The following is a 26,929-nucleotide window of genomic DNA, read 5'->3' as shown; positions in this document are numbered from 1 at the left end:
TATTGAGTTTTCAGTGGCCAGATCTCACGAGAATTCACTCATGATTGTGAGGACAGTACCAAGGGGATAGTGCTGAACCACTCATGAGAAATTTGCCTTCATGATTCAATCACCTTATACCAGGATCCACCTCCAACATTAGGAAGCATAACTCAACATGAGATTTGGTGGGGACACATATTCGAATTGCCTCATCAGTCTTTGAGTATAAAGACATTCATAGCAGGCTTTATCCAGCCAGCTTCTTTGGGATTCTTTATAGGGTTTCAGGTCTATAGCATATCCACTAAAATATTCCTACTTCAAAAGGCAATAAAGTAAGTGGTATTATCATTCTTCAAAAAGTTATAATGGTAGTGTAGGCATTCATAGTATGATTTAGTTTATTTGCTACTGTTTCTATTCTATCACCATATTAACACTTTCCTACACAATTCTATATTCAGCTGGGTTTCAGTTGAGCACAAAGTCATCCTTGTACTACCACCGATAGCTGGCACTAGCTCTTTGATACTGTTATCATTCTGCTGTAGAAAGTACCCGTGAACAGGAAAAAGTCCACAATCGAATAGCTAGTCATTCAACACTATCAAATTTTAGGTGACTTTTTGAAAAAATAGTATCTCTTGTTGCAAGAAATGGTCCATCTGTGATTTCAAGTCTCTCGCTTGAGTGAATTGGATGGAAGTGGTGAATTTCAGCCAAAGTGGCCAAAGAAATCCTGTTCCTGTGATAATGACACCATCAGCCTCTGCACCTCTGTCTTCCCTTCTGCCACATGTTGCCTGTTCTCCGTGACTGTGGTAAGAGCTTCCTTGTGTATGAGGATGATGTCCAGGATGTTGGTCTGGTGTCCCTGAGACAGCACTAACAGGTCCATGGCTGGGTCCAGGTCCTTCCTGGACTGATTGGCAAGGAGCTTACTGATGTTCTTGAAGGCATCTCTGGTGAAGTGGATGGCCTAGTCAAGTTCCAAGGCCTGGCTGAGGCTGAAGAAAAACTGGCCACCTTCTGATGCTCTTTCTGAAAGCCTGTCACTGTCATCTGCTTGCTTGTCAACTCATTGGCTGTGAGGATGAGCTGAGTGGCCTGTGTCCGTCTTCTTGGGGAAGCATTTGAGGCCATCAGTCTTGCTCTCCCACCCCTAAAGGTTGATGGTCACCACCTGGGGGTGTGCTGAGGGTCAGAAAGAAGCCAGCACTCACTATCTCATCCTTCTCAGCCTTTCTCTTGCACTCTCTCCAGGCTGTCTCTTCAGTGTTGGTGGGATACGTCAGAAAGCGATGGAAGATGTGGCACTGTGCCCACACCCAGAAGCTGGCCATGTGGTTGGCTCATCCACCAGAATGGATGCTCTGGGTGCTCTTTAAGCCAGCTTGGCCTTGCCTGGCATGCACAGGCCCCAGGTACAGACATGTTGCTCCGAGTGAGCTTGTCCTGCCTTGGGCCAAATTCTGTCAGGCCAGGGCCACGAAAGGCCGAGTCCCACGGGTGGTAATCCTGGCTGCTTTCTGCACTTCCACATAAAGACCTCCTGAAGCTGGCCTGTGGTCTACCTCTTTGCAACCAAGAAGCCCATAGTGCCATATGAACCCTTAGGCATGGACTGGAGCCCCTGAGGAAGCACACACCCTGCTCCTGGGCCTGCTGCCCATTTTCTCTGTGTGGCTCCATTTGTGTCACAGTTGTTGCACAGACTTGTGCATGCCAGGCAAGGCCACGCTGGCTCAAAAAGCAACCGGCCACCTCTGCAAGGTTGTGCCAGGAGCCGGTGGACCAGCCACCAACCTCACTTGCTGCCGGTCAGGTTACATCAGTTCTTCTACCCTAGAGGTAGGGCCCCAGTGCCATATGCTTTTCCTCAGGCCTCTGCTCTATCAGTCATCAGGCGGCAACCACTCAGGCTGTGGGAACCTGGCCATCCCTCCTTCCTTGAGTAGCTAAAGTTGCTGGCTTGTCTGCCTGCTACAGGTGCAGCCTTGCAGATGTGGTTAGTTCCTCTGAGCCAGCTTGGCCTTGCCTGGCATGCATAGGCCCCAGGTACTGACATTCTGCTCCGAGTCAACTTGTCCTGCCTTGGGTCAAATTCTAAGTCTGGCCAGGGCCACAGAAGGCCCAGTCCCCTGGGTGCTAATCTTGGCTGCTTTCTGCACTTGAACATAAAGTCCTCCTCAAGAAAGCCTGTGGTCTGCCTGTTGGCGACCAAGAAACCTACAGTGCCATATGAGCCCTGAGGCATGGACTGGAGCCACAAAGGCAGTGCACGCCCCGTTCCTGAGCCTGCTGATCATTTCCTCTATATGGCTCCATTTGTAGCACACTTGTTGCAGCGAGGCTTGTGTATGCTGGGCAAGGCCAAGCTGGCTCAAAGAGCAAGCAGCCACCTCTGCAAGGGTGTGCCAGGAGCAGATGGGCCGCCAACCTCACTCACTGCCAGACGTGGTACATCAGTTCTACCCTAAAGGTGGGGCCAAGAGGCAGACCACAGGCCATCTTGAGGAGGACTTTATGTTCAAGTGCAGAAAGCAGGCAGGATTACCACCCTGGGGACTCACCCTTCTGTGGCCCACAGTGCCATATGAGCCCTGAGGCATGGACTGGTGCCATCTGCTTTATACAAAAATTAACTTAAGATGAATTAAAGAGTTAAATATGCCACCTGCTTTTCCTCAGGCCTCTGCTCCATCAGCCATCAGGAGGCAGCCACTCAGGCTGTGGAAACCTGGCCATCCTGGCTTCCTTCAGTGGGTGAGGTTGGTGGCTGGTCCACCTGCTCCAGGCACACCCTTGCAGAGGTGGCTGCTTGCTCTTTGAGCCAGCTTGGCCTTGCCTCGCATGCACAGGCCCCACCTACTGACACACTGCTCTGAGTGACCTTGTCCTGCCTTGGGCTAAATTCTGTCAGGCCAGGGCCACAGAAGCCCGAGCCCCCTGGGTGGTAATCCTGGCTGCTTTCTGCACTTGTACATAAAGTCTTCCTCAAGATGGCCTGTGGTCTGCCTCTTGGCAACAAAGAAGCCTGCAGTGCCATAGGAGCCCTGAGGCATGCACTGGAGCCCCAAAGGCAGTGCACACCCTGCTCCTGAGCCTCCTGCTCCTTTCCTATATATGGCTCCATTTGTAGCACCGAGGCTTGTGCATGCCAGGCAAGGCCAAGCTGGCTCAAAGAGCAACCAGCCACCTCTGCAAGGGTGTGCCAGGAACAGGTGGGCCAATCACCAACCTCACATGCTGCCAGTCACAGTACATCAGTTCTTCTGCCCTAGAGTTAGGGCCCCATTACCATCTGCTTTTCCTCAGGACTCTGCTCCATCAGCCATCAGGTGGCAGCTACTCATGCTGCTGGAACCTGGCCATCTGGGCTTCCTTGAGTGGGTGAGGTTGCTGGCTTGTCCGCCTGCTTAAAGGTACTATGGAGATAGAACACTGAAATAATAATAATGCATTTTTCAAACAAATTAATTCCTTGATTTTCAAACAAATTGAAAACAAAGGAAACTCATGATTCAAATGAATACATATGGCTCATTTTATTCAATATTTATGCTTACAGAATATATGCAAATAAGACATTCCCATGATTAATATTAGTATTTAAGACTGATAAACTTTTGAGTGGGCAGTTAAAGCTTATCTTCTACTATTTTCTAACTTCAGAAATGCTTTTGTTTGAAAGTTGGGTGACAAAGTTTCAAGGAGATTAAGTCCCAATATTCCTATTTTAAATCTCTCAGCTTGTGCAGGCAGGGCAGGTAAACATGAAGTTTTTAAGGATAGAAGGGTCCTGAGAGATAGCAGAATATGTCTGCTACATAACAGGTACTCAGGTTATGTTTGATGAATAAATGGAATGAAAGAATGGATAAATACAGTTGGGGAGTTCAATATTTTTAAATAAACTCCTATAAAGCAATATTTTTGCAGTAGTAATATTTATATGTTATTTTTATTTAAGAATACAATTAAAATGAAAAGATTAATCTATCATTGTTTGCATAAATTGAATGAATACATAAGAAAAACATGTACATAATAAAATATATAGATAATAAAATCTGGAAACAGATAAAAATATTCCCTTTTTACTTCTGAAGAGGCTAAAAGTTCAAAGAAGATAACAATACACTCAATAATGATAAAAAATAGAAAGTGAGAAATTATTCTTAATATTGTAAGATTCATATTCCTGTCTTCCCAAGGATTATTCCTTTATTAATAAACTTTACTAGAAGTTTTGTACATGCTCACTGCAGCAATCACAGATAAGAAAAAGGAAAAGAACTTTACTTAAAATACAAATGCTCAGAAATTACAAATTTTATATTTTGTACATATTTTTTGATAAAACAATACCATAGTATATTTGTATGTATAACTTAATTGATTTTTTTCTCACTAGCTATAACAAAATACATCTTCGCACATCAATATACTTCTGTATCTATTGCCACCTTCAATGGTCACATATTTTTCCATCCTGTGGATGCAACTGAAGTTTATTTATAGGATCCATTCTTTGGGTTCTTTTTAAAATAAGTGAGGTGAAAAATAAAGTGCATGTATCTTTATTTCCTAAGGGTGTTTTAGTATAATGGAATTGATGGGTAAAGGGCATACATATTTTTTAATTGTAGTACTTACCACCAAATTATCTATTTGAAAAGTAATCAGCAAATTAAACTTTAAGCAGGAGTATAAAACATCCTCACAAATATTGTGGATAGAAAACTGTTTCATTCCTCTTTTAATTTAAATTCTTATACCAGAAATGCAAAGGACTTTTTCCTATGTACACAAGTAACTTGCAGATCTGGAAAAGTGTACTTTGCCCAATTTTAGAGTGTTTGATGATTTGATTTGAAAGAATTCCCTGTCAAATGAAAATGTACTTTTCATCTAATGTGTATATGTAACTGATATATATGACATATTATATCTGGCATATATGTATACGTATCAGTAATATATATATATATATATAACTTATGATATATAATAAACAACATAGGCAGGGCGCGGTGGCTCACACCTGTAATCCCAGCACTTTGGGAGGCGGAGGTGGGCAAATCACTTGAGGTCAGGAGTTCAAGACCAGCCTGGCCAACGTGGTGAAACCCCCTCTCTACTAAATATACAAAAATTAGCCAGGCACGCTGGCACCTGCCTGTAATCCAAGCTACTTGGGAGGCTGAGGTAGGAGAATTGCTTGAACCCGGCAGGCAGAGGTTGCAGTGAGCCAAGATTGTGCCATTGGACACCAGCTTGGGCAAAGAAGTGAGACTCCGACTCAAAAACAAAAAAAAAAGAATATAATGAATTCCCTATAAAATAAAAACATACTTTTCATCTGAATATATATATATAGATAGATAGATAGATAGATAGATAGATAGATAATATAGTAAATATTTTTCAAGTAAGCTCTCTTATCTGAGAACTTTTTGCCTGCTGAAATAACTCACGGTATTTTTGATAGGGGAACGAGTTCTCTCATTAGGCACCTCCTATAATGTATATAAACCATGTTTTCAACGTGTACATTAAAAATAACAACACTGTGTATGCTTAACTTTGTGAGTTAAATCACTCAAATTCTCCAACTGCTCCAGCCATGGAATTATGAGGGATGGAAAACAGCTGAGAGTCCGTTTGGCTCCGCCCCTCTGAGGGTGCCCAGAGCCCTGAAAGGCCCCGTCCCAGGGGCAGTGGGGAAGCCGGGCCTGGGGACCACCTCCCACCCCGGGCTGAGTCCCCGCTACCTGTACTGCTTGTCCAGGGCATCAGGTCTCCGCTCCTGCGCGCCAGGCAGCGCTCCACCCCCGTGGTGTCGCCCTTGACAGCTGCTCTGTGGATCTTCTGCAGTTCGGAGTCCCGGATTCGGTATCCGGAACCCGTGTAGACATGTTCTATTCAGCCGTGGGCTGTCTGGCCCCTGCGGCTCCCGAAGCCGAATAACTTCATAGTGGTGACTTCTCAGACCCCCAACCTCCGGGTCTTGAGCGAGGGCAGCTCCCTGTCACCTTTTCACCACCCCCCTCCCCCGACCACGGCCGACCTCCCTGTCACCTTTTCACCCACCCCCTCCCCCGACCCCGGCTGACCCAGCCCCAAATCCCTTATCCAACCCCAAATCCCTGATCCAACCCCAAATCGCGATTAACCCCCGATCCGCGATCCCAAATCTGTGATCTACTCCACAGTCCATGATCCAGCCCAGTCCACCACAGCCTTCAGCAGCGACACTCGCAGCCTCCGACCTCTCAGACCGAGTGAGCCTCGCATAGCCGTTGAGGGCGCGCCTGCACCGCGGTTGCTGCCCGGCTCCCGGAAGCCGTTCCCTGGTGGCGCGTGCTGGCAGGTGGGGCTGCAGCTCTGGGCGGGCGCCGATGGGCTTGCAGGTCCTCTTGGGATCACCCGGGCGGCCCCAGGATCGCAGGAGCGCCGCCAGCCCGGCCTGAGAAGGAGGGCCTGTCTGGCCTTGCAGCCCGCCCCACTCCTCCTCGGAAGGGAGATAGGGTGCTGGCAAGGGCACTCCGCGGCCACCTGGGTGGCTTCGCAGATGGCCCGGCTTCACGCTGAGGCTCTGGCCCTGGAGTCTGTGTGGCTAGTGTCAGGTAGCTGGAGAGGCATGGAGGCAGAGTCAGGGGCTGCTCCTTCCCCCACCAGCCCTCACTGCTGCCAGTGCCCCATGTGCAGTTTGCAGCTGCAGATCTGGCACTGGCGTGGGATGGCGGAGCTTCCCTTGGATGGCCTCAGGGTCGCAGAGCGCACAGACCACCTGGCCTCAAGTTCCGCTCCTCTTGGGCATCTCTCTGGATCCTGGGCCCGGGAGCTGGGCACTCTGTATCCACATGGATGAAACTGAGCGGCTGCTGGCGGGGCCCGTCGCCTGATTTTGCCGCCTGGGGGTCTGGCCTCAAGATCCACGCTACTGGGGGGCGGGCCTGGTCTGGGGTGTCCAGTCACTTACTGCCGGTGCACCACATCTAGACTGCAGCCGCGGCTCCGATGCCGGCGTCAGCTGGCGGGCCTGGTACCTGATGTCCTCAGGGTCAAGTGCATCGCCCACCCACTTGAGGGGTTGCTGTGACTTGACCTCCTCCAAGAACTCAGGGGCCACCAGGGCTGGCTCTTCGTGGTAACTGGGATGGTATTGAGCAGCAGGTTTTCACCCTGGTGCCACTGCTGTGCGGACTGCCTGACTTGGGCGCCCAGGCACTGGCCTCAGGGTCCGCGTGGCAGGTGTGTGTGCGGGTAGGGTGAGTGGCACGGAGGGTCAGGGGTTGCTCCGTCATCTCTGCCTGTGTGCAACTTGTAGTTTTGCAGTTTTCTGCAGCAGCTGAGGCGCTGGCGTGGGAAGGTGGAGCTCCCCTGGATGGCATCAGGTTTGCAGGCACAGAGCACAGCCCAGGCCTGAGGGTCCGCTCAGGGGCCATGGTAGTTGAGTTCTCCGTGGAAACTGGGATGGGGTGAACGGCCAGTTCCCGTCCTTTGGCCGCCTGGCCAACTACCAGACTTAGCTGCTGCTGCCCAGGCATCTGTCTCTGGGGTTGCCGCTACTTGGGTAGAAGTGGGGGTCGGGGTGGGGCATGGAGCGTCACCAGTTGCCAGGACAGCACTGTCTTTGCAACATATTCAGATGGCGGCGGGCAGCTCGGGCACCAGCATGGGCTGGCGGGGCTCCCCTGGAAGGCCCTCAGATCACTCACAGCATTGTCCCAGGGCTTCCTCGGCCTGTGCCAGGTGAGCAAGGTAGGGGGGAGCTTCCAAGGCTTCTATCCCAACTCTACCTATTTCTAGCTATTTTCTCTTGAGTTATTTTGCGTCTATCTCAGTTTTATTTGCAAAAATAGTATATGCAAAATACATCGAGTGAATGTACATCAGGCATATAGAAGATCTGGCAGAAACACGTTTTCTCATGCCCATTTCCATTCAGTATTTGAACACAGAGGCTTCCATGGTTTTGATTCTTTCCACAAAAGGATAGTTTTGTCTGTTTTCACCATTTACATAAGTGAAACTATAAATTATATAATTTTTATGTTCATTCACTAAACATGCTTGGGACATCATTTTGTTCCTATTGATTATTCATTAATTTTATTTTGTAATACTCAATTTTATGACTATACCACAGCATTGAGGCCTTTGCTTGTTTTGTTTATAATCCACTCCACTATTGATAGACACAAAAGCAGTTTCTGATTTGAGGCTATCATGAATAAACCTGCTACAAACAAATCAGATATACACATTTTTCTGCAATAATATTTTCACTTTTCTTGAGTTTAAGTACATAAGAGTGGATTTTCTGGGTTATAAAATAAGTATATATTTGGCATTGTATGAAATAGGGAGACATTTTCCTAAGTGGTTGTGCCATCTTAAACTACAATGAAAATATTTGAGAGAATCAGTTCCACTTTCTAACCAATACTTGATGCTGTCAGTTGTTTTAGTGTTATCCATTCTTATGGGATATAACTGCTGAGTAGCTGTCTGCCTTCCCAATAACACGGAAAATTGAGGGCCCAGAGGACAGTTTTATTTTCATATTTGACATCTTCTATTATTTTTTATAGAAGGGTGATTTGGGTAGTAAAATTATCTTTCAATTTTCTAGGTTGTCTCTAAATCTTACTGGGGTTCCTTGTCCTAAGCCACATTCAGAAATTTTCACGACCAACTTCTTTTTATCTTTGTCATACCAGGCCAATGAGGGACTGCATTCCTGAGACTTTTTAAGTACTTTTTGTGTGTATGATGGTCTAATAATCATAGCCTTAAAACTTTCTGGCTGGGCATGGTGGCTCATGGCTGTAATCCCAGCACTTCGAGAGGCCAAGGCAGGCGGATCACCTGAGTTCAGGAGTTCGAGACCAGCCTGATCAATGTGGAGAAACCCCAACTCTACTAAAAATAAAAAATTAGCTGCGCATGGTGGCACATGCCTGTAATCCCAGCTACTTAGGAGGCAGGAGCTACTTGGGCTGAGGCAGGAGAATCACTTGAACCCAGGAAGGGTTGTAGTTAGCTGAGATCACACCAGTGCACTCCAGCCTGGGCAACAAGAGTGAAATTCCTTCTCAAAAAAAAACAAAGAAAGAAAGAAAAAAAGAATCTCAGACTTCTGGGAGACACTGAATTTGTGAATGTGTACAGCATGTCACAATAACTTTTTTTTTTTTTTGAGACCAAGTCTCACTCTGCTGCCCAAGCTGGAGTGCAGTGGTCCATCTCAGCTCACTGCAAATTCTGTCTCCTGGATTCAAGCAATTCTCCTGTCTTGGCCTCCCGAGTAGCTGGGATTACAGGTGCTGCAACCATGCCTGGCTAATTTTTGTATTTTTAGTAGAGACAGAGTTTCACATATTGGCCAGGCTGGTCTCGAACTCTTCACCTCAGATGATCCACCTGCCTCAGCCAATGGGTGGAGTGTTAACTCAAAATGCGCACATTGAATACTGAGAAAAATGTATAGCCATCATCACCAGCAGCTGAGATGCCAGTTGAGATACCAGAAATGCCCCAGCATGTAACTCCTCTTTTAATTCACACACACACACACACACACACACACACACACACACTCATGGTAACCAGTTCAGGATGGACACAGAAACAGTCACAGTCTTTTTTGGGAACACACTCCCCTGTGACACTTAGATCCTAATGCTGACTCCAATTCCCTCCTGGGACCTCCCCTCTCCTTGCAGCATGCTGGGCTTTCCCTTAGAAAACCCCATGTCATTTCCTTCAGTGGAACATGAATCAGCTTCACCCACAGTGTCTGCAGGTCTCTGTCCATAGCAAACGTTTTTATTACCTTAAAATATAGATTTTTACCTTAACTAGCCAAGACCTAGGACCCTTTTACCAAGCTCTTTTAGATGAAGTAATAAATGCAAATATTAGAGATGTGTATATGTGTATAAATATATGGAGAAAAGATGTTGCCTAGTTGTACAAATTAGCTTTAATAAAACTCCTGATTTAAATTTTTAATTGTGAGAAGGGCGATTCTAACTCAACACACCAACGAAATAAAAGCCTTATCCCTCAGCTCCGCCAAAATATCCCATTTAGAGCCTGCGTGTGTGTGTACACACACATGTGCACTCATCCCCACCTGACCGTATCAAATTATTATTTAAACTAGATATTTTTACTTCGTTGCATAGTAGTAATGGTTTCTGGAATGAAAAAATAAAAAACAAGAGAATAAAACTGTTTAAATGTATCTCCAGGTGAACGCTGTGGCACCTGCACGGACCCCGCCGATGGCGCCCAGTACCTGCATCTCAGGAAGAGGTTCTGGCTGGGCCTCCGCCTGAGGCCGCGCCCCTGGTACCTGTCCCGCGTCCACGTGAACGCGGAGCGCAGCATTCACCATCCCCTCCCTGAAACAGCGGTCCCCGAGGTGCTCCACAGGCAGGGCCGAGCTGGGCAAGGGGGAGCCCAGCCCCTGCACGGGCCGCCCTGAGCGGTGGGGACGCAGGAAGAGCTCGCCGGCTCCACCAGCCCCTACCCCAGATGCGGGACCTCAGACCAGCGAGGACCTGGAGCCCCTGCCCCACGGTTGCCAGGAGGAGGACAGGGGCAGCTCCTGGGGGGCTACCGCCCCGAGGCCATTCCGCCAGAACTTGAGCGACTTGCGAAGGCAAAGTGCCCTGCCCTTGAAGAGGAACCTGTGTTTTGGGACACAGAACTTGAGCGACTTGGGAAGGCACAGTGCCCTGCCCTTGAAGAGGAACCTGTGTCTGGGAGCTCCTCCTCCGAGGACACCGCAGAGGCGAGTGACTCTGGCGGCGCAGGGCTGGCTTTCCCGTCCGCGGAGGAGAGCTGTGGGGCTGGGTGAGCTGGACCAGGGAGCATGGCTGGCTGCTCTCGGCCTCCGATGGGGAGTGGACAGCTTAGGGGGTTGCCCCCGTGCCAGCCGGCCTGCTGGCCACTCTGGGCTTCATCACAGCCTCACCTGCCTGTGCAGGCACCTAGCACTGCAGGCTGGAGCTTCTGGCCATGCTGGTCAACTTCCCCAACGAGCCTCTGCTGCCTGGGAACAGCAAGGCCAGAGCTACACCGCCCTGCACTTGGCAGCCATGTACCTTGGAGATGGTGAAGCTGCTAGTGGGGACATGGGACGCCGATGTGGACATCAGGGACTACATTGGTAAAAGGGCCTCCCAGCATGTGAGTCAGAGCATCACAGAAGAGATTGAGACCCTGATGGGAGTCCTGGACAAGAACGATGGGGAGAGCACCGCCAGCAGCGGGGGTGGGTACTGGAAGATTTAAAAGCTGCCCCCTCCATCTCATCACCTACAAACTCTCACATGTCCTGGAAGATGGGGGGACCCTCTCCACCATCACCACTTGGCTGAAGGTGGTCCAGACGTGAAGCCAAGGATTCCAGGGCACACAGCCTCGGGCAGGACTAATGGACTTAAAAAACACAGGCTCAACAAAATCCACTTCACAACCCAGATGGTTCACATCACACCCTCTTTCAGGGACCCAGAGCAGCCACTGGAAGAGAAGGAGTAGGAACGCTCTCTTAAAGTCCACTTATCCTATTCCTTCAAATTAAGACCAAAGTCCAATGTATTTAGGTAAAAAATAATTTCTTTTAGAAAATGCTAAGGTTTGTCTTCTGAAATTTAATAACAGAAACAAAAAAAGAACATTAGACGTCAGGAAGTGAGACCAGAAAAGACAAACTAAACTATTCTTACTAGGTTGGAATGGATGGGGTGGAGTTCCTATCAGGCTAGCATTCTGGGGAAAGCGGTATTTTTTTTTTTTTTTTTTTTTTTTTGGCGGTGGGGGCAAGGAGTCTCGCTCTGTCGCCCAGGCTGGAATGCAGTGGCGCCATCTCCGCTCACTGCAAGCTCCGCCCCTCGGGTTTATGCCATTCTCCAGCCCCAGCCTCCCAGTAGCTGGGACTACAGGCGTCCGCCAACACACACGGCTAATTTTTTTGTATTTTTAGTAGAGACGGGGTTTCACCGTGTTCTCCAGGATGGTCTCGATTCCTGACCTCGTGATCCTCCCACCGCTGCCTCCCAAAGTGCTGGGATTACAGGCGTGAGCCACTGCGCCTGGCCGGATTTCTTTTTAAGAGATTCATCATACCTTGACCTGTGCCCCATTTCCCTCCTCCACCTGTCTGACCTGGCATTCCTATTTCGGGAGACCAGAAGTTGGGGGAAGAGAAGGGATGACTGTTTCTTTGCTTTCACCATTCCTGCATGCCATGCAAAGGAAGGAATATTGCGCTTTTAAATATCTGTTTTATTAAGTAAGTGGTTACTCTTTCAAGGACAAAAAAATGCAAATTGTTACAAAACTGGTAGTATTTGTAAGTGCAAGCACTACATGCTGCCTTGTTCTTTTACCAATTGCATTTGCATTTTAAGGTACTACTGGTACAGCCATGGTGGAGAACAGTTTGGAGGTTCCTCTAAACACTGAAAATAGAGGTGCCACATGATCCAGCAATCCCACTGTTGGATATATACCCCAGAAATAAGAAATGAGTATATCGAAGAAATTATCTGCACTCCCATGTTGGTTGCACCACTGTTGACAATAGCTAAGATTTGGAAGCAACCTAAGTGTCCATCAACAGATTAATGTATTAAAGAAAATGTGGTAGATACACACAGTGGAGTATTATTCAGCCCTAAAAAAGAATGAGATTCAGTCATTTGCAACAACATGGAAGGAACTGGATGTCATTATGTTAAGGGAAATAAGCCAAGCACGGAAAGGCAGACATTGCATGTTCTCACTTATTTGTGGGATCTAAAAATCGAAACAATTGAACTCATGGATATAGTAAGTACTAGGGGGCTGGGCGGGGGGAGACAGGGCACGGGTAATGGGTACAAAAACAGGCAGAAGGAATGAATAAGACATACTATTTGATAGCACAACAGGGGGACTCTAGTCAATAATTGTACATTTAAAAATAACTAAAAGAATCTAATTGGATTGTAACACAAAGGAAACATGCTTAAAGGGATGGATACCCACTCTCCATGATGTGATTAGTTCATGCTGCATGCCTGTATCAAAACATCTCATGCACCCCATAAATATATATGCTTATTATATACTCACAAAAAATGCTTGAAAATAAAAATAAAGGAACTACTGAAGGTCAAGTCAGAGTGGAAATGTAAAAATACTAATTAGAGAATAATGTGAATACAACAGGAATCCTGTTGGTATTCTATTTATATTGTAAGCAGCAGTTCAATTGTTTTGTAAAAGTAATTTCAATTTTAATCACTGAACTAAAGAAATGGGCAACGCTGACTTCCGTAATATAGGTTCTACCTAACCATCTCTAACACCGCTGTCAAGGAGGACCAGTGTTAAGGTACATTACTAACAACCACACAAATTTTTAAAAGAAAAGAACACTCTTAGCAGCCTATGGTACTTCGAAATGAAATATTGCCTCTCATTCTCACTTGTGTTGCCATTCCAAAAGTTTGAATTTGCTGAGGTTTATATTCTGGGTATTATATAACCATTGGTTCTATTTGGCATAACCCTATTAAATGGTGCTCAGAGCTGAATTACCTACAGAAACTTTCTGGTTTAATTAGCATAAATTGGTATAAATATTAGTGAGCCCATACTTCTGTGATATAATTAAACCAACTTAATGATTCTCACATAAGGTGTCAATTTATTTTACTAATGCATTCATAATCGATGCTTTGTAGCAACATTTTTCAAATGTTTAAAATGCTAAATCTTCTCAATTTTCCAATCTTTTCTTGAATCTATTAGATACCTATAGTGTAGTTACTGAATAGCTGGGAAACAAATACACCTAGTTAGAAATGGCACTGCTTTATAAAAGGCACTAGAGAAAAGACGAGACTATTCCTATATTTAAATGCTGCTGGCAAGTGAATTCCTTTGTATATAAATGAAAGATACTGTTCATTAAAATGAAAGACTTGTTTTAAGTGTGATTCTTACATTTCATTCATTTATGATAGAGTAAATGGCTTTATGATTACTTTAAAATTTAACTCACTAGTACATTAAATCTGTTCATTGCAAGATTAGAATCAACTGTGAGGGGAACTAATTTAAACAAGCCCTTCCTTAGTCTTATTGAGTCTCATATTTGCTGAAGGTACCTACAGCTTGCAGGATAAGGGAGTTCACGGACCATAGGGTGAGTGAACCCATGCACAAATTGCAAACTGCCCAGAGCTACTACATTTAGGATTTTTAGACCTTTAATTTTCCAAGTCATAGAAATTTGTTACAGGTTCATCACATCTTTGTCTAAATGGCAACTGAATTTCTTTAAAGATAGGTTTAAAAAAGGCATAAAACTATGAATTATTATCCATTTGTGTGCCTCTATTTTTGCTTTAGAATTATGGAAATGGACCCTGTGAATTTGGGAAACACTGTTATGTATACACATGGGTGAAAAACAATCTAACATTGTGTAAATTAAAATACTTTTTTTGAAGTTGAAAAACATCCATTTGTTCTAAATCTATATATATTATGTGTATCTAGTACAGAATAAAGTGTAACTTCTCATTGAGTAATCTTAGGTTTTACAGATATGTAAAGCTGAAGCAACTCTAAAGAGTAGACACTTCAGAACAGGAAGGTTCTGGTCAATGTTGAGAGTAGACACTTTCACTGAAGGTTCTGGTGAAATGTGGGTAACTAATTGCTTGAAATCTATAATTTGCTATATAGTTAACTATTAAGTTAAAATGTCATTTACCATGCTTTTTACACTAAAAGCTTTAACTTTTCTGAGAAAATAATATTTTAAATGTTCAATTATTACTTCTGAGGAAAGCTACTTCTAGCATTCTTTGTCATGATGTGCTTGTGTGCAGTAAGCAGAGCATTTTCAGCCACTTACCTCTACAATGTTCCCGTTTTTCAATTTCTGATTTAGATTATAAAAGGCAAATGATTAATTTAATTTGATACTCAGAGTTGTGTTTACTTTTAATGGACAAATATATGTCAGATACTTTGATGTTTATTGATATGACACCGTGTGGTTAAACAACGCAAGTATGTCCATGTGTTTCTTATAGGGTACACTTGAAACTAGTGGTGTTTATGCAGTTCACTTATGTAACTTGAAAATCTGGTACTACTGCATTCAGGACTGAAATCTTGGAGTTTAGGTGTCTTGTCTCTCATTTTGAAAATAAGTGAAAGTTGAGAATGTAAAATCTATAAAGTTCATTTTTTTAACTAGGAAAAAAACACAAATTAATGACAGACACCAAATTACAAATCCAAAAAGCTCAGAGAACACCAAGCAGGATGGATATTTTAAAAATATACCTAGGAATATCATATTCAAACCGTAGAAAACCTGTAACAAAGATAAAATATTAAAATAAGGCAGAGGAAGAAACACATTGTCTACAGAGAAACAGACATAAGAATTACATTGGACTTCTGTTTAGAATCCATGCAAGTAAGAAGTGTTGAAAAAATTAGAATACAGTGGGTATTTATTATCCAAGTATTCATTATTTAAAACTGCAAAGTGAAAATAATTGTAACAAGAACATATTCACTAGCAATCTGAGCACTCATGATATTAGTGTCTGTTCTGGAGAGAATTATGTCCTCCCAGAATTCCTAACCTGAAGCCCTATCTCCCAGTGTGACTGTATTTGGAGAAGGAGCTTTTAAGAAGGTAAAGGTTAAATAGGGGCAAAAGGGTAAGGCCCTAATCTGTTAGGACTGGGGTCATCATCCAAAAAGGAAGAGACACCAGAGATATATATCTCTCTCTTCTCTCTCTCTCTGCCTCCCTCCTTCTCTCTCTCTCCCTCTCCCCACATACATTTGTTAAATTGAGGTTTTTTGTTAGAACATATATAGTGGCATTTTAATATAGTGTTACTCTACTTAAAACACACACACACACACACACACACACATACAATTTTGATAAATTCTTTTTTAAGGATAAGGCCAGGCATGGTGGCTCACACCTGTAATCCCAGCACTTGGTGGGATTATCATCTGAGGTGGGTGGATCATCTGAGGTCAGGGGTTCAAGACCAGCCTGGCCAACATGGTGAAAGCCGTCTCTATTAAAAATATAAAAAATTAGCTGGGCGTGGTGGTGGGCACCTGTAATTCCATTTACTCAGAATGCTGAAGCAGGAGAGTCCCTTGAACCCAGGAGGCGGAGGTTGTGGTGAGCCAAGATTGCACCATTGCACTCCAGCCTGGGCAGCAAGAGCAAAACTCCGTCTCAAGAAAAATACAATAAAATAAAATTAAAAAAACACAAAACTGGGATGTGTCCCTGTCTTTTAGGCAGATATACTTTACCATTACTAAAATTGAGCTTCAGAAACATTAAGCATGCTACACAAACTTAGCTGGAAATGAATACTGAAATGGAAGTTTGAATCCAAGATGATTTCTTTTGAATCCCATGCTAATGCCGTTAACTCCTATAGACCCTTCTCAGGTGCAGCCAGAGAGACACTAGCCCACTGATGGACGGACAGACGTGGGCAGGGTCCGTGTCACTAAACCACCCACCACTGCCACAGCTGCCTACAACAGACACATCGGATGACACTCCAGGCAAATAAATGATTTTCACTGAGGACTTACTGGTTTTAATAATAGATCCTTGTGTAGAGAAGTCCCTCAACCTATTGTGCAATGAGTTTTGAGAAGCGGTTAAGCTGTATGTTTTGTGGTTTTGTTTCATAAATGCATCTACAGGAAGACCAATATTGACTGAATGAAGCTTTCATTTAAAGGGCTAAAATATGCTTTGTGTTTTTATATGTGGATACTACTTTAAACCTAATGACTATTCATTGTATCATAGCTTGTGATGTATTCTGCTCATGGCTTTTAAGGTAAATTGTGCCATGATCCACTGCCATTCTAATTGCTTTAACAAGTCATTACCACACTGCTGTTACATCTTAATTATGCATACAGACAGGTAGACTTATTTTACATATGTGAACTAACTAGTTGTCAAAGCAAATGCAGATTGTATTCTGCAAGTAAAGTCTTTTTCTCTCTGAAATTTCTAGGGATGTTCTTTAAGTGAAATTCATATTCAAACTGAAGATTTTAGTTACAAGAACTGAGTGCAGATTACAGACTTTTTGTGATTCAAACATAGTCAAGAGTACAACTGTGATATTTCATGGAAGTTATGCAATAAAATATCTCTAACCTGCGAACAAATCTATCAAGCAGACGGCACAGTACTGAATTTGAAACCAGAAATACTGGGTTTTTATATAAATGCTTCATATATTTGTTTTATGATAAAGGGCACATAACTCTCCTAAACCTCACACCACCTCTTGAATAGGGATAATAAGTCCACATCAATGCTGATGCCTTAGCTATTATTAAACTCTTACAGTATGATGTAAAGTGAAAGTACAATGTAAGATCATTCCTAGGCCAACTCTGACCAGTTTTATACAGAAACATGTGCCAACTTTTCTGTTTGCAAGGATAATATCAAAGCAAACACCAGAAAGTTATATCTTTGACGCATTTTTTCAAAATCATACACATAATACACAAACCAAAGACAAATGATGAATATCATGTCAGAAAATATAAAGTCTTCCCCTTTCTTCTTTTGCCAAGAAAGTCCAATATTTTCATCATTTTTATGCACACAATCAACTTATTTAAGCTGGAAGTTAATGTCTCTTTGTTTTCATTGTTCTAAATAAACACCTTTTCCCTTGAGTATTGTTCTAAAAATTTTGAAGTTGTGTGAAAAATTTTGTTCTGATTTTTCACATTTGTCCTAATGATATGTGAAGAGGAATACAGATGGTATTTAATTATGAACAGGAAAAGATGTTAAATATCATTAGTCATTCGAAATTTGCAAATTAAGACCACAATGACTAACACATATATATCAGAATAGCTAAAATAAAAATAAAACATCAAACGCTGGGGAGCATGAGTAAAAACTGGAGCTTTCACACATGACTGGTGGGAATGTAAAATCGTACAGTTATGCCAAAAAGGAGTATAGTAGTTTCTTAAGAAACTAAAGGAAACTGAGTCCCCAGGCCTGCAGTCTGGGCCAAGGTCACTGGCCCTGGATCAATCAGGATGGGGTTCAGGGGCCTTCCTGGGGCCATCCAGTGTCCAAGGTGCCCTTTGGTGGCCTCGTCTGCCCCTCAGCCCCTGAGCACGTCCCTCTGTCCCTCCAATCCTCCCTGTCACGGGACATCTGTCACAGAGCCATGCCCTACCTCCTGCTTTCTGGAGATGCCAACTGCCTGGGGTGCTCTTAGCCCTGCCCTCCCTATCTCTGGGTCCTGACCAAGGTGCTCTAATGGACACCCCCTGACCCAGGTCTCAGAGAGCTGCCAGCACCCTGGGTCCCTGAAGCTGAGATCCAGCAAGACACATGTAGCCTGAGAGTCCCACTCTCTGGCTGGCAGAACCCAGAGGTGGGAGCACACTGGAGTGTCCTTCAGGGTGTCTTCACCCCATGAGAGGGCTGGGGGCTTTGGGAGTTTGCAGCTGGCAGGAGTCAGGGCCCAGTCCCCTAACTCTGATGCGTCCTTGGTCAAATCCTGTGCCTCAGCCTGCAGGGCCTATTGTGGTCACCAGGTGAATGTGTTCCCTTAGTCTGGGAGCCCCAAGTAGGCAGCACCCCCTGCCAACGACTTCAGGGCACCTGGAAGTGGAGGCTGAGAGGTCTCCCACTTCGCAGAGCTGGGATCTGGCCCAGAGGCCTTCTCCTTGGCTTAGGTGGTCTCTCGGGCTCCTGGGGCTGCAGATCAGGGACAGAAACAGGCAGCTGTGCTCTGCTATGCCTACAGAGAGGTGCCCAGTGAATGCAGGTTCCAGACAAAAGGTGGAGCCTGGCATCCTGCCCTGCGTGGGCTCCAGCCTGCTGCCATATGGGGAAACTGAGTCATGGCGAGGCTCAAGGATGTTTCTCAGACCACACCAGTCCCTGAAGGTCCGCTGACCTCCCAATCTTGACGGACAGTGAGAAGAGTTTCCCAGGCCACCTGCAATAGGTTCTGGCTCGGCCTGGGTTGGGGTAAGTCTCCCGGCTGCTGTCCTCAAAGCCCCATCAGGAGGCTGTGTCAGGCCAGGCGCACCGTGGTGACAGCAGCATGGACTGAGGGTTCTGGCCGCGGGAGAGGTCAGGACCGGGGGAGATCAGGTCCAGGAGGAGGGCACATGCCGGCACATGGTTGTGCTGGAGAGACCTGGGCAGGGTGGTGGGAATGGCCCAGGAGGAGCCCCGGCTCCTGTGGCGGGAGTGAGGGTGCGGGCTGTGGTGGGAGAGGAGGTGAAGGTGGAAGGAACAGGGGCCCAGCGGCCTGTGCTGTAGGAAGGGCATGGACTTCCTAGCGAGGACTTTCTGGTGCGGGGTTCTCAGGGAAGAGGAGGCCGGAGGGGCTGGGGTCCCCAGGAGTGCATGCGCCAGGCAGGCGGAGGGGAGGCCGAGCCAGAAGCCGCAGGCTTCTCACCGCCAGGCCAAAGCCGCCCTCCGCTGGCTGCGTGGGGAATCGCGCCTAGGCTGGGGCTCCCCTGGCCCCAGGTTTGGGGGACGCCGATGTGTCCTGGGGTGCTTCCTGCCCATCCAGCCTCCGCCATGCAGCATGGCCCTGGGTGGCTTTCAGGGCAGCCTCCGCAGCACAGGACCTGCCTCCGCCCTGTGGGGCAGATTTGGGCATATGACTCTGGACACTTACCCAGAGGCTGAATTCAACTCCCCAGGGAAAAGCACACTCAGACTCCCTCCCTCCCCGCTGTGCCCAGCCTGAGGGGACCCTGGCTGGGACTTGGGAGGAGAAGGCCAGAGGCCAGGGCCTGGCTCTCAGGCACTAGGTCCAGGAGAAAATGGAGCGGAGTCCCTGCAGGAACTGCCTCAGACTGCCCCTGAGGGGGCCTGGCCTGGGACCCTCCCTGTGCTACCAGGCTGCTGTTGGGGCCAGGAGGGCAGGGAGAGCAGCCACCTGTACGGCATCAAGTAACACTATCACTCAGCACACCCAACACCCACACAACAGCCACAGCCCTCTACCCTGAGGGGCAGGTGGGCAGAGCCTCCTCTGTCTTGTTCACCCTGAGCGCGGAGCTCCGCACAGGACAGGATCAGAGAGCAAACCAGGAACAAATGGATGAATCAACGAAGGGGCCAGGGCAGTAGGTCCCCACCCTCACCCTGAACCCTAAGAGTGGGACACAGAGGCTGGAGACGGGCTGGCCCTGGGATCCTCTGAGTGACAGGAACCCTTGGCCACTGTTGATTGCCCCGAGGCGGGGACAGGGATGGTGGGGCTGGGGCTGCCTGGCCCTTTAAGAGGGCAATTCTGCCCGCCGCCCTGAATGCCCCCTCCCCTAGCCACTGGAGAAGAGATCCTGTTTCTTGGGAACAGGAAGCTCTTGGTTTACTGTGTCACCCAAGCGACTGGGAGCCGCGTCCTGCTCTGGGACTGAGCCGTTGGAGCCGACCGATGACTGCACTGGGCTGACCGCAACAAGCTGACCACACACACTCCTCACTCCCCTGGCCCTGGTGGGCGGCAGACACCACGGTGCAGACGGATGTGCTCCTACCAGAGCTGGCCCCGCAGACAGTGCTGCCCTGCGAGCTGCCCTGCAAAGAGTATGACGTGGCCCGCAACACAGGCGCCTACACATCCTCTGGCCTGGCCGCCGGCTGGAGGTATGGTTCCAGAACTGCTATGCTCGCTACCACCAAGCCTTCGCCGACTGCAACCAGTCGGAGCGGCAGCTGCAGGCGCACGAGAGCCAGCAGCTGGCCACAGAGACCCAGGCGCTGGCACAGCCGACACAGCAAGACTCCACGTGCAGGGTGGGCGAGCGACTGCAGGACACGCATAGCTGGAAGTCGGAGCTGCAGTGCGAGGTGGAGGCGCTGGCTGCGGAGACCGAGCTGCTGCTGGCCCAGAAGCAACGGCTGGAGCGCGCCCTAGATGCCATGGAGGTGCCCTTCTCCATCGCCACTGACAACATGCGGTGCAGCCAGCGCCACCAGCATGCCAACCTCGTGCGTGACCATGTGGAGACGGAGATGCTGAAGGTGCCAGCAGGCTTGGGTGGCCAGGACTTGTGGGCACAGAGAGGAGGAGCCCCCGGCAGTTCATGTGGACAAGCCACGTGGCTGCTGCAAGCACACGGGAGACCAGCCCTCTGTGCGTGAGATCCCTGAGTCCCGAAATCTGGCCCCCTAGTGACAGGAGGCAGTTTTGCCCCAGAAGGCCCCTGACTTCCAAGCAGCTGTTTCTCCTCTCCTCCTCCAATACCTTTGAGTCCTGGCACAGTCATCCTGACCCTGGGCTCCCCAGAGACCCTCCCTGGTTGGGACAGTTGCTCCCGAGGTGGAAACCCAGGTCTGGGCCAGCACTGTGGGTGTGGACAGGTAGGGTGGGATAGGTTGGGAGCCACTGCTCCCATTCATCCTATACAGAGCTGGGGACACGAAGATCTGCACCCACATGTCCCCTTCTCCATGTCACCTGTAACTTCCCAATCCAGCCCAGCTTGTCTATGGGGCAACCCCATAGGGTGAGAGAGTAACTCAGTCCTGGCCCTGATGCTGGCTCTGGAGAATTCCCTGAGCTCTCAGAGCCTGGGACCTCCATGAGAACCACTACAGGCCTGTAGACATTTGTGAAAGATGTGGGGTGGAGGCAGCTGGTCTCCTGCCATACCCCCAAACTCAGGCAAGAACCATTGAGTCCCTCCCTCCCCTCATGCCTTCCCTCCTCCCTCCCTTCCCCTTCTGCAGGCCTATCCCCCTGCACCCTCTCAGTGCCTCAAGAACTGCTGCAGCTCCCGCAAACCCTCTGCCTGCAACAAGGGTGCCTGCGAAGTGATGGAGACACTGACAGTGCAGGAATAGGCAAACCCAGGGACAGAGGGGTGCAGGATTCGGGCCCTGGCACACAAGGAGGTAGCTGGTGGTCCAGGCAAAGACCTCAATCACAGGGAAAAAAAGGCTTGTTCCTACACAGAGAAAATTAAACTGGCCAGGCAGTAAGAAGAAACACAGGGTCTTCCTCCTGTTCTTGGTGTGAGGATGGTCTTTCCCAACACAGAACCCTGAGGGGTAGCCTGGGCGGGCATCTGGGCCCCCAGAGTTTGGGTCCTCAGGGGCTATCCAGAGGCCAGGGGCAGGCCAACGTTCCTGGGTGCACTGAGTGAGCAGCAGTGATGACTCTTGAGGCCTGGGGCGTGGGAACTGCCGCTGAGGGACCTTCTCAGTAGCCCATAGAAGGCCCTGGAGGAAAACACCCCACTTACAACGCACCAAGGAGAATGCCCAAAAGCCCAGGATAAACCCAGTGAGAGAGCAGAACTTGCACAGTCAGAGCTCAGGCCCGGCATTCAACTATTTCTGGTTGCTCAGGTGTTGACCAAGGCCTGCAGCAGCTGGGCCTCCCGGGATCCTCACCAAGGACCGGCTCTGGTGCTCAGGGCGTCTCCTCCCTCAGGAAGCTGAGCTCATCCGGAACATTCAGGAGCTGCTGAAGAGAGCCATCCTGCAAGCAGTGAGCCAGATCCGGTGGGTCGAGGGCTGCCCAAGGGATGACTCCTGACCCCACCCACGGCTGGTCCTGGGGCAAGGCATTGAAAGACAGGACCCTGAAGCTCAGAGCCGGCAGGGGCTGTCCCAGGTCACAGTGGGAGCACAGGGCTGGGTGGGGGAGGTTCCGGCCCAGCCTGAGTTTGAGTGGCCAAAGCCCAGTGCCACAACTGATCTGCAGCCTCCCAGCATGGGCGGCAGCTCTTGGTCACTGCTGAGCACGAGGACAGCCGGCCCAGAGCTCCCTCCTGAAGCGGGCATGAAGGCCTAGCCTGCAGCATGGAGGGTCCCCGGCGGGGCCCTCCCTGGCCACACACCAAGGCCCTGCCCCACTCCGACCCAGACTGAACTGGGAGCACACGGAGATCTGCGAGATGGACTGGTCGGACAAGGTGGAGGCCTACAACCTCGACGAGACTTGCGGGCGCCACCACAGCCAGAGCACCGAGGTGCAGGCTCATCTGGCACTCCACCACCTTCCAAGAGAGGGGGCCCCAGCTCTGCCCCCGTGCTTGCCCTGGCTGTGGTCTCGCCTCCCTCTGCCTGGGGGCCCCAGCGGCGCTGCTTCCCCCAGCCTGGCCCAGAGGCCCTCGCCCCCGAGGGCACTTGGGCAACTGTCTGCCCCTGGCATGAGAAAGCGTGCAAGACCTCCTCAAGTGCCCAGCGCGTGCACAGCCTGGTTGCCTGCAGACAGGATAGGGTGGGGTGCGGTCAGCCCCAGGCGCCGGCAGGATTGCATTTCCACCCAAGGCCAGCAGAGGGAGCACCACCACCGCCCACTTGAGCATGGTAAACTCCTGGGTGCGAGAAGTGGACGCGGGCGCTGGGTACTAGGGAAGGGGGGCTGCGGGGGACGGAGGTGCTGCAGAGGGGGCCTCGGGGGCAGCGGTGCTGGGAACGGGGTCGCGGGGGCAGGAGGGGACTAAGTGCCCGGGGTGGGTAGGGTGTGGGTGGACTCAGGGGAGTTGTGGGCGGGGGGCACTCGGAGGCAGGGAGCTTGGGGGACTGGGCTTCGTGGGTCTGCACGGGGTGCATTGGAATCCATGCAGTTCCTCCAGGAGCATGGGGTGCAGACAGAGAATGGGGGCGCGGCAGGGCCCCCAGCCATTGGCAGAGCTCCCTGACCCTCTCCTGGCTGTCCCCTGCCCCGCAGCGCCTCCACCCCAGAGACCCGGACCAAGTTCACACAGGACAATCTGTGCCGCGCCCAGCGCGAGCGCCTGGACTCGGCCAACCTGTGGGTGCTGGTGGACTGCATCCTTCACGACACCTCCGAGGACCTGGGACTCCAGTGTGACGCCGTGAACCTGGCCTTCGAGCGCCGCTGTGAGGAACTGGAGGACGCGTGGCACAAGCTGCAGCACCACATGCACAAGGTGGGGCACCCTGAACCCCGAAGACGGCTCCGGCGCCTGCCCACCACTCTGCCCCCTCTCATCACCTGGCCTGGGCCCACAACACCTTTCTCCTCTGTCCCACTTATCCCGAGGGACCCCAGAAGCAAGTGTCACCTCTCCGTAAACCTATGTAAAACCAGGTGACACTGGGTATGATCGCAGGGTGTTGCAACCCCCATGACTGAGCAGGAGGAGCTCTGGGGAGGAAGGAGGCAGGAGCTGGTCTGGGGAGCATTGACTGCCTGGAAGGTCCCCAAGAGTCCTGGCCTGGCAGGCAGGGCTCTGACTCTAGGGCCTCAGCATGGCCTTTACCACCTCTGAGTCCCCAGTCCTTGAGCAGGATTTGGGTCCTGGTGACCACCAAGGATGGGGGTTCTTGGACCAGAACTAAGAGACAACAGGCTTCCTGACTCTCCAGAGCCCGCTGGGGGCCCCGTGCACATTGTTCCCCTCATCCACGCCTCCCCAGGGCCACTGGTCAGGACCAGCCTCTGGACACAGCCCCAGGACCTGGGTAGGACCAGACTCGTCTCCACATTCCATATGCCCGGGCATGGGGGCACAGGCCCAAGGGGCACAGTCCTGTCTGCAGATGCTGCGGGAAATCACAGATCAGGAACACAACGTGGTGGCACTGAAGGAGGCCATCAAGGACAAGGAGGCACCTCTGCACGTAGCCCAGACCCGGCTGTACCTGCTCTCACACCGGCCCAACATGGAGCTGTGCCGCGATGCAGCCCAGTTCAGGTACTGCCTGGGCCTCTGAGGCAGTCCCAGGTGCCCCTGTCCACCTCCTCGCTGCGACCCTCTCCAATAAACACTCCAATCTCCACACACACATCCCCCACAGGTGCTGAGAGGGGAGGGAGACTTTGCGGCCACACGCAACACGCAAGCACGCCTTAAACACACAGATATAGACATGACACTGGGCAGGTCATGGGTCGGGGGCCTCCCAGTGCCAGGGACCTGTGCCCACGTGGTCTCATCCCACCCTGTGCTACCTCATCTTCCCGGGAGGAAGCTCCTTCAGACAAGGTGAGCTCCTGGAGGCCATGGGGCCAGAGAGGCCAGGGAGGGCCATTCCCTGCTGCCCTGAGGGTGCTGTCCCCACCTCTGGTGGAAAGTATGACCTACGCCTGGGCTACAGGCATAGATGGGCCGTCCTTTTGTTTCCCTTGTTAACGGATGCCTGGTGGCCCCTTCTGAGCCTAAGTACCTTTCTTCCTTCCCTGCCCCTCAGTTCCTTCAAGGAACTGGGTGCCTCCTTCCGTCAAATATCAGGAATGGAAAGAACTGATCCTGGTCGGCTGAGGCTAGTCCTGTCCTGCCAGGGTCGAGATTGCACGCGGGTCACTCATTCCCACTCAGGCCCGCGCTCCCTGGGAGGACCCACGTAATTTATGCTCTGCCCTAGAGCCGCTTTCCTGGTGGGATCCTTTCATGGCATCTTCCCAGGACCTCCTGCCAGCTCCCATTGGGAGTTTTGGGTCCCCTCCACCCCGGTAGGTGCATACTTCTTCCCTCCCCAGCCCCAGCTCACACCCCCCCATCACCCCCAAGCTGGTGAGTGAGGTGGAGGAGCTGTACAAGTCCATCACAGCGCTGTGGGAGAAGCTTCTACAAGCGGAGCAGTCCCTGCGCAACCTTGAGGACATCCACATGAGCCTGGAGAAGGACGTCACTGTCATGACCAACAGTCTGTTCATTGACCACCAGAAGTGCATGGCCCATCGTACTTGCTACCCCACCATCCTGCAACTGGCTGGCTACCAGTGAGCAGCGGCACGGTGCTTCCCCCCAATCCCCCAAATAAACAGTGGGTTAGCTTTCTGCACAGTGTGTGTGTGTGCCCGGTGGGACCTCCAGTTGCTGTCCATCTGAACTGGCCTTTGGGTCCCCTGTGATGCTGGCTCTGCCTATGGACTCGTCATCCCAACAGTTGGAGATGAGGGGTCAGAGCTGAGGGCGAGGAATCCCTGTGCCTCAGAGGACAGGACATGCCCAGGTGGGGACTGGGCCTCCACTGCACAGCTCAAGTGTGGGCGCAGACCGTGTGTCCAGCTGAGAGCCAGGCCATCCAGCTCCCCCTCCCCACTTCCCCACCAGTGCTTGCTCCTCCATTCCCTCACCAGAGTCTTAGGGCCTTGGGACATCTTTGGGGCCTCTGTATCTCCCCAACTCCTCCCCCTGCACCTCCAGGCCCCCAGCCTCAGCTCACATACCCCTGTGACAGTGCACTTATTCTGCTAGAAGCTGGTCTGGCTGCTGGGTGCACCTGCTGTGGCGATCCTCCAGGCAGGCCCCACGCAGAAGCACCCACTTCAGCATCCCCTCTCTGTCCCCAATGACAGTGTGTACCTGAGCTCAGCCCAGCCCAGCTCTCAGTGCCCAGGACCCCTGAGGCTCAGATGGGCAGATCGGCAGGGGTACATGGAGTTCCCTCCGGGGTGTGGGCCCAGTGTGGGGAGAGGGGCCTGAGAACAGCCCAGGGTGGGCATCCACCTGGAGAGCATGTGGGTGGGGGTCCCATCTGCAAGATCCAGGCCCACAGGGCTCCTGTCTCAGCCTGGAGGGGACCGGGAGGTAACAGCCCCTTCCCCCCAATCAACCACAAGGACACCCAGCTGGGCAGCTCTGTGAGCTGGGTGGGGTCAGCCAGGTGGAAGTTGCTGCTAGGGGTTGCTGGGAGGAGAGGCATGGGCTGCCTTTCACGTGGGGCTAACTCAGACCTCTCTCCCCGACCTGCTAGGACCCCTCCAGAGGCCACTGCTGAAGATGAAAAACACTACTGCCGTTCACTGGGGAAGGTGATAATGTTGACTGCAGGCAGTTGGCTCAGGGAGGAGACTTCTTGGGAATCCTACCCAGCCTGGATGGGGAGAAATCTGGGAGAGGCTGTGTGTGAGCAGGA

At 50.0% G+C, this 26,929-nt stretch overlaps 1 pseudogene; it reads right to left on the bottom strand.

Annotated features, from left to right (window-relative positions):
- Nucleotides 1-697: 697 nt before the first annotated feature.
- Nucleotides 698-26,171, bottom strand: LOC134809271 (uncharacterized; annotated as a pseudogene).
- Between the last annotated feature and the right edge of the window lie 758 nt (nucleotides 26,172-26,929).

The sequence above is a fragment of the Pan troglodytes genome, chromosome 22 (genome assembly GCF_028858775.2).
Source record: "Pan troglodytes isolate AG18354 chromosome 22, NHGRI_mPanTro3-v2.0_pri, whole genome shotgun sequence".
NCBI lineage: Eukaryota > Metazoa > Chordata > Mammalia > Primates > Hominidae > Pan > Pan troglodytes.
Note: the sequence above shows the minus strand (reverse complement) of the source record. Positions and strands in the feature narration are given on the sequence as shown.